The sequence below is a fragment of the Cydia amplana genome, chromosome 21, assembly GCF_948474715.1.
Source record: "Cydia amplana chromosome 21, ilCydAmpl1.1, whole genome shotgun sequence".
Taxonomy (NCBI): Eukaryota; Metazoa; Arthropoda; class Insecta; order Lepidoptera; family Tortricidae; genus Cydia; species Cydia amplana.
In genome coordinates, this window is record NC_086089.1 from 9,449,873 (window position 1) to 9,462,437 (window position 12,565).

The 12,565-nt window shown below is 37.9% G+C and overlaps 1 protein-coding gene and 1 long non-coding RNA gene across 2 annotated transcripts in view; one reads left to right on the forward strand and one right to left on the reverse strand.

The window, feature by feature from the left end:
- The window catches only part of LOC134657987 (uncharacterized), a 220,218-nt gene that overhangs the window by 77,929 nt on the left and 129,724 nt on the right, over nt 1-12,565 (reverse strand). The gene's annotated exons all lie outside the window — the stretch shown is intronic.
- The window catches only part of LOC134657967 (uncharacterized), a 228,990-nt gene that overhangs the window by 46,877 nt on the left and 169,548 nt on the right, over nt 1-12,565 (forward strand). The window contains exon 2 of the mRNA XM_063513573.1: nt 2,745-2,839. The gene's annotated coding sequence lies outside the window, so the exon portion shown is untranslated. The remainder of the gene's footprint in view (nt 1-2,744; nt 2,840-12,565) is intronic.

Sequence of the window (12,565 nt, forward strand, 5' to 3'; positions counted from 1 at the left end):
GTAGACATGTCAGTATCAAATATGCTGTCAAAAAAACCAGCCAAGTGCGAGTCGGACTCGCGCACGGAGGGTTCCGCACCATCAACAAAAAATAGAGCAAAACAAGCAAAAAAAAAACAAGCAATAAAACGGTCACCCATCGTAGTACTGACCCCGCCCGACGTTGCTTAACTTCGGTCAATAATCATGTTTGTTGTATGGGAGCCCCATTTAAATCTTAATTTTATTCTGTTTTTAGTATTTGTTGTTATAGCGGCAACAGAAATACATCATCTGTGAAAATTTCAACTGTCTAGCTATCACGGTTCGTGAGATACAGCCTGGTGACAGACGGACGGACAGCGGAGTCTTAGTAATAGGGTCCCGTTTTTACCCTTTGGGTACGGAACCCTAAAAAGGGGGAGGACGACAGTTGATATGTTCAATTGTTCATTCGTGTTCTAATTAAATAAGTATATATTTGTGTTAGAAGTAGGTTATCATTATCATTTATCAATCTTTTGATGTAAAAGTTCGGTGTACCCTTGTTTTGTCGACAAACTTTTCATCGAGTATTATTTCATCGACAACGATTCATCGAGACATTAGTACTCATAATATTGTTTGGCGTTATTTTGTTTCATATACTTACTGTTTATTTAAATTTTTCTTTCTGCGTAGAAATACTATTCAATGAATATTACTTGATCGCTGATTCGTTTTGCAATTCATTTGTTCGACGTATTACTTTAATACATTTTTATATGTATTTAATTATGTCATACAAATATGTATAATAAAACTAAGTAGGTTAGGCTAAAATTGCGAACCCACACAGAAATGAACGGCTTTCAAAGTAGGGTTAGGTTGGGTTAGAACTGCAACCCCATACAGAAACGAACGGCTTTCAAAGTAGGTTTAGGTTAGGTTAGAACTGCGACCCCACACAGAAATGAACGGCTTTCAAAGTAGGTTTAGGTTAGGTTAGAACTGCGACCGAACACAGAAACGAACGGCTTTCAAACTAGGTTTAGGTTAGGTTAGAACTGCGACCCCACACAGAAACGAACGGCTATCAAAGTAGATTTAGGTTAGGTTAGAACTGCGACCCCACACAGAAACGAACGGCTATCAAAGTAGGTTTAGGTTAGGTTAAAACTGCGAACGAACACAGAAATTGTTAGAAATCGTACCCTTTACATGTCATTGTCTATTAATAGCACAGGCAACACCTTCCGTCTTGCTCTATGCTACCGGTCTATCAATGTATCCGGGTTGTCTTTGGAAAACTCTCTCTCGATATAATTATGGTTCTACGTTCTACCAAGTCGTTCCCAATTTTAAGTTATTATTATAACATGTGACTATTTTAATCCAATTTAATCATTTATTTGACATGGACGAAATGTAGTGTAATTTGTGGAAAATTAAAACTACTATTTTGTTGAGCAAGCTGCCGCTTTTATTTCCGACGACATAACCACGATCCTTCGTTGCATTCCAACGCCGAGCCCTGCGCCTCTATCCTGCTCATTAGAAATGAACGGCTATCAAAGTAGGTTTAGGTTAGGTTAGAACTGCGACCCCATACAGACACGAACGACTTTCAAAGTAGGTTTAGGTTAGGTTAGAACTGCGACCCCATACAGACACGAACGACTTTCAAAGTAGGTTTAGGTTAGGTTAGAACTGCGACCGAACACAAAAACGAACGGCTTTTAAAGTAGGTTTAGGTTAGGTTAGAACTGCGACCGAACACAGAAACGAACGGCTTTCAAAGTAGGTTTAGGTTGGCTTAGAACTGCGACCCCACACAGAAACGAACGGCTTTCAAAGTAGGTTTAGGTTAGGTTAGAACTGCGACCCCACACAGAAACGAACGGCTAACAAAGTGGGTCAAATTTAACTTGCTAGATTTGACCCGTACAAACATACATCTATAGGTACATTGCAAGTTAATAAAAAGCTTGTAAAATACCCGTTCATCCTAAACGCATAGTGTAATATACATATAACTATCAATATTTTCCTTAAATATAAAAAAATACGCATTGGAAACATAAAATAATGAACTCTTAAAACGATGCATGCCATTAGGATAATGATCGTTATAATTAAAATGTATTAGCTAACAATTTGTATCATTGGAGAGTTGATTCAACAAATGATTTCGTGTTACATTATCCGATGTCGATTTACAAAGAAATAAAAGGCCTAAAGGTTTGACTAATTTAGTCCTAGATTTTAGTGTCATAAAGGGTCAATTTTGCTTGCCAGTTTCCAATTTTAACTTCTATACCTAGGGGAATATATACTATAACTAGGGGATTCTGGCATCTTAGGAATTCATAGCTCATATCAGTATCAGTTTTGATGGTTAATAGGGGGTGTAAAAGGGCCCACTGATTAACAGTCCGCCGGACGGTATCGGCCTGTCAGTTGTTCGGAACTGTCACCTTTTGCGTTTAACTGACAGGCCGATATCGTCCGGCGGACTGGTAATCAGTGGGCCCCTTAAAAATTTGCTCGTCAGATCCCGTGGCTATGTCACTAGCTATATACTAGTGGCGTAATTCATAAACGGTTGCTAACTGATGATCGTCGTTTGTCCCTATCCGTCGTTATGCCATAGAGAGAGACAAATGACGATCATCAGCTGATTAACTTAGCAGACGTTTATGAAGAAGGGGGTAAAATTATAATCCACCGTGTCAATAACATTTCAACTCTATCACTAGCGCTTAAGGTTGTGTTTCTATTGGCAGATGAGGGCGCCGTGACCACGGACGGGCTGCTCAGCGCCCTGGCCCGCCTGCGTCGCACCCCTCACCCCCACCCGTCCCCTAACCCCGCACGTACCGTAAGTATTAAAAAAAAACTTCGATTTTGTTTCATTAAATAGCCATTCTGTCCTCGTGTTGTAGTTTGTAGTGAGACCTCGCCTTCGCGTCGGCCGGCTATTTTACTCTGACAGGATGGCTTGTGTACTTATTGAAGTCTGTAGTAGGTATTTTCTTATAATGTAGCATAATGTAGGTAGGTACTTTTATTTCCTACTGTGTGTAGGTACTTGTGAAGGAAACAAGAAATTAGCGTATGAAACGTTGATTCGTTTGTGTTAAATTATAATATGGATTTACAGGCATGGTAAGAACGCAGTTATATTCTTACATTTATCAGTCCAAACTTTAGAACAGTATTTTCTTAAAACGATAACTTTATGCATTTATCTAATTAAACAATACCTACCAGCATCCATTTTATATCTAATTAAACAATAAGCATTCGTTTTAAGAAAAAACTCTTTCGAGTCTCATCGCAGACATGTGTCTAATCTCAATTCACATTAAAATAATTAGTAATTACACATTCGAAACATGTGTCAATTGTGAATTCAATACGCGAGTTAAACGGTTTCAATTTTATTTTAATGCTTCACGATAATTTAAATGTTATTACTCTCATCAACTCGCTCATAAAGTTTTCGGAATAACCTTAATTACAATTTAATAAAAACAAATCAATTTGCAGTTCAAACTATTTACCTGTTTTCGTGTGCTCACAACGTAATTTCCCATTTTCAATCAACATGTCTACTAAATAATTAAAATGCTGATAAATAATCGCTGTTCAAGCCACACATACATGTATAAAGTCAACGGAAGTACGTATTTATAAGCCCGTAGGCCCTGAAAGCAATGCGGAAATTAAAACGCCTGTAGAAAATGTCGCGGCAATATCGCTCATCCCATTTAATCTCTTGCTATTCAAAAAGCCTCAGGCGTTGTTTAAAGTGGCAATTTCTGTACTTCACAAAGGGGTAAGATAAGGATATGCTTTTATTTTATTCCTCTTTAGAGAAAAAGCGTGCATTTAAAGCGTCTTGGGAAGTTTTAATGACTATTCAATCTAATATTTACTTTAGCGAAGCTTTTTAGGGTTCCGTACCCAAAGGGTAAAAACGGGACCCTATTACTAAGACTCCGCTGTCCCTCTGCCTGTCCGTCCGTCCGTCTGTTTGTCACCAGGCTGTATCTCATGAACCGTGATAGCTAGGCAGTTGAAATTTTCACAGATGTCGTATTTCTGTTGCCGCTATAACAACAAATATTGAAAACCGTATATAATAAATATTTAAGTGGGGCTCCCATACAACAAACGTGTTTTTTTGCGTAATGGTACGGAACCCTTTGTGCGCGAGTCCGACTTGCACTTGGCTAGTTTTTATAGACAAAGTCACTAGCAATAATATTTTACACAAAAAAGCGAGCAACAAGTATACGAACTCTCTTATAATTTCACGAATAATATTATGTTTGCTCGCTAAAAACTTATAAATTAAAAAATATAAATATATACAGTGTTCATGACATCAATGACCTTTAAATAGAATAAAACATGGCTGTTACATCTTTATTGACACCAACACTCTCGATTGCGAAAAATATGTTTTTCTACCACTCGAGACAACCTGGGGTTGACTTTTGTATGTCCAAGTTAAATAAAACTGGGTCTATATTCAGTAGCAATAAATATAATTCCAATCAAATCCAATCCCACCAAAACATTTTCATGTAAAATGTTTCCAAGACGAAACCATAAGGCTCGCACTGTCAAAAAGTTATAAGGGACCCGTTTCTCAAAAGATTTTAACTTGTAATACAAGTGGAAGTCCCTTTCTAACAAAAGCTGTCAAAAAGTGTCATTTGTTGACAGAAACGGGCCCCTGATCTCTTGTAGAGCCAAGCTTCTAACTCTACAAGCCCTAACTTCACAAACTCTACACCTTAGTGACTAAGGTGTAGAGTGTAAGGCGCCGCAAATTTTGACTAAAAACTTAGTAAAAATTTGTGGCGCCTTACATACCTCCAGAGCGAGACACATATATGCCAATCCAATCAAATACACAATTTTGCACGTTTAGTAATAGAGTTCCGAGATAACAAAACAGACCCAATAAGGTCTTATGTTCTCCAGACGGGCTTAGTTAACAAGCCGATTCAATTCCCCCAGGCTTTGGGGGGATTTGGGCAAATACCCAATGTAAATACTGGGATTTTGATGATTGAGGTATTTTGAGGTTTATTAGGACACCCTTTACACTGTTATAATGAGTTGTATTGAACTGGAAGCATTGTGTAGTATTTTATACTCGTGATATAATGGAGAGATTTTCAGTCGAGTACCGTGTTTAGGCAACGAAGCTTGCTGAGTTGCCTTAGTAAGGTACGAGATTGAAAAAATATTAATACTTTGAGTGACCATTTTATAAAAACGGACTGTTATTATATTGAAACAAAAATGATTTGTGATTGTGAATTTGGTGGGTGTAGGTTCGAGCCCCCGTTACTTTCGAATTCCATTCCCATTTTGAACGAATAATACGGAATAGGCACAAATATATTAATTTATTATCTATTCCGTGGTCATTATCATAATCGAGCAATTCTTGTATTTTTATTTATTTTTATTATTTCGGGATCTCGGAAACGGCTCTAACGATTTTGATAAAATTTGCTATATGGGAGTTTTGGGGGGCGAAAAATCGATCTAGTCTTATCTCTGGGAAAACGGGAATTTTTTAGTTTTTATATGTTTCCAGATACCTATTTTCTTTTTCACACGCTTTTATTAGGTCGACCTGTATGTAACAACTATGTACTTCCCGGTTTCCGATTGAGCTGAAATTTTGCATACACATGTAAGTCGGGTGACAATGCAATATTATGGTACAATCGAACTGATCTGTTGATGGAGACAGGAGGTGGCCATAGGAACTCTGTGATGAAACAACGCAACCTAATTGTGTTAGGGATTTATAGAATTGTCTCGATGAGTATTAGTTGTCTGTCGTAAGAAAAGTACAGTCAGCGATAAAAGCGTGTACCAAAAATGAATTTTTTGCCAAAAACTTATTAATTGCTACCGCTGACCGGATGTTTACAATATTAACTTGAAAATTTTCTTAAGGTAATGAATAAACTTTTTTATTAGTTAAGAGCTTTATTAATGAAACTGGATGAAACAATAACTTAAAATAATTTTAATTGGCCCAAGTATTTGTCACAGAGAATGCAGTCGCACAACTTGACTCTAAGAGTTCGTTTCCACAGGAGATGTTATCGAGTAAAAGCGATATGAATTGGTCGAAAGCACGTTTATTCGATTAGCTTATGCGGGAAAAAAAGCGTTCAATGCTAAACAGTCGAGAGAGTTACTTTTATACGGCTTTTTAATAACGTTAACTACTGTTTTTCGACTTAACATTCGAAAGAGTGATGCTTATACTCGTACGACTTAGTTTGCTTAGTTAGGTGGCAAGGGATGCATTTAGTTAGTACAGTCAGCATCAATAGAAGCGAATGAAACAACGCGCCAAAAGTATCTGATATTCCGGATAATTTTTCCAAATATAGATAGGTAAATGTCTAAAATTCTCGTTTGTTACACTGAGAGAAAAACTAACAAAAATACACTTATAATTACAAAAATAAAACTTAATCCGGGGCAATTTCTATTAGTTGGATATACAACTTCTGTATTTGTAATTTGAAGTATGCAAGAGTAATATCAGAAACTATGAAATTGTAATCACAAGTATGCATTTGTGATACCCGCAACTGCTGGTTTTGTTATTCCGAGAGGTGCTTTAGCAATATCGGAGGTGATGACGTCATGGGAGAAAACTAACCGTTTTGTTATTCCGACAGGTGCTTTAGCAATATCGGAGGTGATGACGTCATCATGGACCTATAATATTACGGACAGAGTTTCGCTTACAACACAACTGTGATTCCAACATCCACCAGTTTCATAGTATTTACGCGTGACACACACACATTGACAGCCCACATCCACCAGTTTGCCGTCAGACGAATCGAAACGTCATTGAAGTAAACATGTCGAAGAAAAATATAAAATATGCCGGCATGCGTAGTTAAATCCTGCTAGAATTGTACCGATCGAAAGAAAAAAATTCACGGAATAACTTTTCATACTTAAGTTTATCAATTAGTACGTAAAATCACGATAATTTGTTGTTTATAAATTATCAAACTGCAAAACAGGAGTGTGACCAGTAACATGAATAGGGTAATTTCCCGAAAGTAGGGTAATTGATACCCTTCTTATTAAATCATTATGTATTAAGAGATCATTTAGGTAAATGGTTAAATTATTGATTGTGCATTTCAAACTAGGTCGGTATGGTAATTTCCCGATACTAAGGAGATTAGACGCTTACATGCATGTTTGATAGTTAACGTTTGTTTGTTATGTATTATAATTTTTTTGTTGAAAACCAGATATGTTTCAAGTTAAATGTATAAATTAAAAAAACATGACGAACTGATTTCATTACGATGCTAAATATCATTAGGTATTGAAAATAATGTTTGCACAAAGTAATTGTGCAATATTGCGCATTTTCAAGACCTATAAAATCAGATACGTACACACCTTTTTTATTGTCTAACGTAAAACTATCCTAATTTTTTTATGTGAAAACAAGGACGATATTAAAAATAATTGTTTCACCATTAGGGGAGAATTTGTGTTACATGGTAACACTCGTCTACACGCACACATTCAAACCGTCCGCCATTGCAGTGTCACAGTTTGTCTTAGGTGACATTCCGTCCGTAATATTCTAGGTCCATGGACGTCATGGGTGAAAACTAACCATTTTGTAATTCTGAGAGCGCTTTAGCAATATCGGAAGCGATGACGTCATGTGTGAAAACTAATCGTTTTGTAATTCTGAGAGTGCTTTAGCAATATCGGAAGTGATGACGTCATGGGTGAAAACTAACCGTTTTGTAATTCTGAGAGTGCTTTAGCAATATCGGAGGCGATGACGTCACAGGTTTTACTAACTGTATTGCGATTCCAAGCTAGCTGTTGTTATTCTAGAGATAATGACGTCACAGGCAAAAACTAAACTGTTTGCAATTCCACCGCCCCAAGCACAGGTGCGCCGCGAGGGCATGTCGGGCGCGTGGTAACTACCCGTCTCTATTTCTGTCTGTATGAATAAAAATGCAATTGGTAGTATATCTCTGTGCTAATAGAGGCACTATAAAAGTTTGTCGAGATATTGTACCCATTCCTTTCTTAATCATACAGTCAGAAAGAGACTAGTAGTTATTACGCGCGCAACATGCTCTCGCGGCGCACCTGTGCTAGGGAGATAGGAATTGCAAACAGTTTAGATTTACCTATGATGTCATTATCACTAGAATAACAACAGCTAGCTCGAAATAGCAGAACAATATTGTATGTATCTTTAAAAAATATACTCGAGACCTGTGATGCTATCACCTCCACAATAATCAAGGGTTTTATAATGATTTAATAAGATTTTTAAATATTAAAAAAAAAAGGTAATTATAAACAGTGATAATTTTGGAATCACCGATCTGATATTTAATCTTATAGGTCTTTATAAAACCCGTAGTTTTAGTGGTAGGGTGAATTCTACTTAAACAAGAGATACATTTATCTCTTGTTTAAGTAGAATTATTTATTATGTAAACATACAGTCATACACACGTAGGAATACAGACATAGTTAGTGTAATAACTAATACATCTAATGAAATTTCGTTGTCGCTGTTACACACACACAGTCATCATCACGGGCCTTTCCGTCTAATGCAGACGATTAATGCATTGCTGCTAAGACAACGGGTTTGGTGACTGTGGAGGCCGATGCGTGGGCGCCCCCCCCCCGCCAAATTTTTGGCAGAGAAAGCTCATGCCACCTGAGGTTTCAGTCCCGGTTTGCTTTCTGCGACACCTTCTGCTATCTAAAGCATTAAATCAGGCTTGGTCGCATATCCTTCTCCCCTCCACAACACGCTTGCGCCATTCATCACGGTCTTCAGCTAAGGCTTCCCAGGCATGGTGGTCGATTACAAATGCTGACATGTCATGTCTCGCTTAACACAGTCTTTAAAGCGCTGCATCGGTCTTCCAACGTTCCTTTTAGCATACGCAACTGCACCAAGCAAGACACGTCGAGGTCTAGAGGGTTCCCATCCGGTGCACATGCCCCAGACACCGCAAGCACAGCTGCCCAGTCTTGCCGCTCTTCTTAAACACACACAGTAGGTCGCGGGTTAATATGTCCATGGCGCACAATATGTCCTAAATTTATTATTTAACTTCAGTATATTTTAAACACAGAAGACACGAGACACGCCCGACACAGCACTAACTCTAACCAAATGAACGAACGAATACTAAGATGGCGCCGAGTTGTGTGCAGTGCTGCCAACATTATAAACGTAGGAATCAATGGCGTTTTGTTAAAAATATTAAATTCATCCTTGAGTCAACTCTATTTTGTAATCACAGCAAAAGCTGTGTTAGAAAAGATAGGGTAATATTTATTTAGGTTTGCAATATTTATAAAACAAGTTCTCTGGAATAACATTATATCACTTGAAATAACAATTCAGTTGTTTAAATTGCGACATTACAAAGTTTACTGGTATTTAGTAGATATACTTGTTGTGTTTATATTCTTTGTTGTATCAATCACTAAACTAGTTTTGTAATGCCTACACAACGAATGTTACTGATTTTAGTAAAATTTACTAACCTCATTTAGCAATTGCAGTCAAAATAAATGTAAACACAACAAATTTTTTTTCTCAAAAATGGACGGCAAAGTCGACGTTGCCGGTTAAAAAATAGGTCGCGAAGTGCGTAGTTTATGGTCATTCAAAAAATTAAAAAGTTAAAAACATTGCAGTCTCGATTTCGGGACTGCAATGTCGCATACAAATTCCATTATTTAACGAGTTCCAAACTTTTTAAAACTTCAAATGGCCATATCAAATGAAGGCATAGGTCCCTTAAACAGCCAAACAGATGATCAGCACTTATTATTATAAAGCCTATAACAGACTATCGCACCGCACCGCGACCTTGGAGCGTCGCACCCATAAGTGAGAGCGAGAAACAGATATCTCTTTCTCGCTCTCACTTATGGGTGCGACGCTCCAAGGTCGCGGTGCGGTGCGATAGTCTGTTACAGGCTTAATGTTGGTACCGCGACTATTTAGGTGTCTCAAATAGGTTGGCGTATTTTCAGCAGAAAAATACACTTCTTTTTTTTTTAAAGGCGGCAAGCTAATTTTTTTCTGTATTTTTTGCTGTGAAAATTAATGGAAAATTAGAACGTTGCTTCTGTAAGTTCTGTAAAATATTTCTATTTCTTGCACCATTTTTGAGAAAAGCTCTATATATGACTCGGCTGGAAGGCTACTTGCTGGCTTCGGATTCAATTAAACGGACTCCCAAGGTCGTCCGTTTAAAACGAATCCTCAGCCTGCAAGTAGCTACTTCCGAACCTCGACAATAATGTACTATTGTACGTATCAAAACGTTCGTTGTGTTGGTATTACAAAACTCGTTTGGTGATTGGTACAACAATGAACATAAACCCAACAAGTCTATCTACTAAATACCAGTAAACTTTGTAATGTCGCTATAGTAACAACTAAATTGTTATTTTAAATGTGGTAATGTTATTCCCGCGAACTAGTTTTTTAAATATTACAAAACTATGTAATTGAGACATTTACTAAAATCATAACTTGAAATCACAGATGCTTTTTCCAAAAATCGAAAACTTAATTCGTAAAATTCGGAGAACTTTAATAGTAATGAAAATGGATTGTAACAAATACTGAACTTTGTTTAATGCTCCATTTACTAAAGTCTGTTTGTTGAAATTAGATTTAGGATTACTGAGCTGTTTGTAGAAATAAATAAATTTTACAGAAACAGTGAAACTTCCATAATTATAACTAAAACTTCATTTTTTCCGCCAGTACAGAACTGTTTTTTAATTCCTGGTGATGATTTTTCTCTCAGTGTAGGTACAGTTTTAATTGTTCTGACATATATTAATATAGTTATTTATATGTTAATTTTTAGTTGTCTTTCACCTTTTAATGTTTGTTCCTCTCTTATTTTCTCAAAGGTTAGCTGGAAGAGATCTCTATTAGGGATAAGTTCGCTTTTGTACATACGCTTACATCTTTTACTTTGTTTCTGTTTTTTGTAAACTTGCTTATGTGCAATAAAGTGATATACATACATACATATTATATAGAACCATCTCGTTTTGTCAGGCTGTTACGGCATGCTGACTGTACTTGTCCGTACATGTATTGGCGAGACGCACGATAGCTAAATAACATGATTCAAATATCATTCTGGGGCCCGTTTCTCAAAAGCTTGAAACTTGTAATACAAGCGGATGTCAAGCTTTTTGACAGCTTTTGTTAGAAAGGGACTTCCACTTGTACAGTCAGTAGCAGAAGTTGCTAAGCGGGCGAGGTGTTCAAAATGATCTTGACGTGACTTTATTGTTAAGAGAATAAAAGCGTGTCAAGGTAATTTTGAACACCTCGCCTGCTTAGCAACTTCTGCTGCTGACCGTATTACAAGTTACAAGCTTTTGAGAAACGGGCCCCTGATGTAGTGAGCTGCGAGATTGCATGGAGAATTTATGAATGAATTCATTGATAAATTCGCCATGCACTTTTACGGCTGATGGTACAGTCAGTAGCAGAAGTTGCTAAGCGGGCGAGGTGTTCAAAATTACATTGACACGCTCTTATTCTCTTAACAATAAAGTCACGTCAAGATCATTGTGAACATCTGGCCCGCTTAGCAACTTCTGCTGCTGACTGTACGTTCGAATGGGCCTGCAAGTCTAGGTACTGCTATAGTAACTTTCCTTGTATCCGGTATCGGAAAACTCATTAAATGAAACTCGAGGTTTTTACTACTAGGCCCAACGTTTTAGAAGCTTTCCATTAAAGGCAATCTAACTTCCGTTATGAATGTTATGATTACGGGGTGTCTAGCCAAGATGCCAATACAATGCAACATTAGCGTAGGTATCGTTCGCTAGTAGCGAACTACGCAGAATAAATATTAGTACTAGGTAACAGAAGGTTCACTCTCTAACAAAACGCGTCTATTACGACAGATATGACCGCTAGGTGGCGCAAGCGCGAGCAGGCGTCCGTTCCGTAGCGGTGCGCGGTAACTACTATGGCTAGACACCAATGTGTGGGCCGCATGTACTTGTAGCGACGCGACGAAATCGCGGAGTGAGCCACGCCTGACGATACGCTAATGTCTCTGTCGCACTAATAAGTAAGAGTGATAAAGAAATACCGTTTCGTTCGCTAAGGAGCGAACGATTGACATATTTGATGCTGAACTGTACAGTCGCCATCAGATATATCGGAGCGGCCAAGGTGTTCACAATATCTGTACACGCACTCTAACGCCCTGACAATAGAGGCGTGTTCAGATATTTGTGAGCGCCTTAGCCGCTTCGATATTTCTGATGGCGACTGTACATTAGCCGGCTAGATCAAGCCCAAAAAGGAGCTTAGAGCTTGATATTGGCACCAAAACTTGGCACAACATTGCACCTTGGCAAACAGCGCGGGCCGTGTGCCAAATGCAACTTTAAGCTCGGCTGCAGAGGCGTATTTACAAATTTGGCGCCCCGGGCCATTTTGATTTGCCGCCCCCCTTCATCAGTGACGATAAAG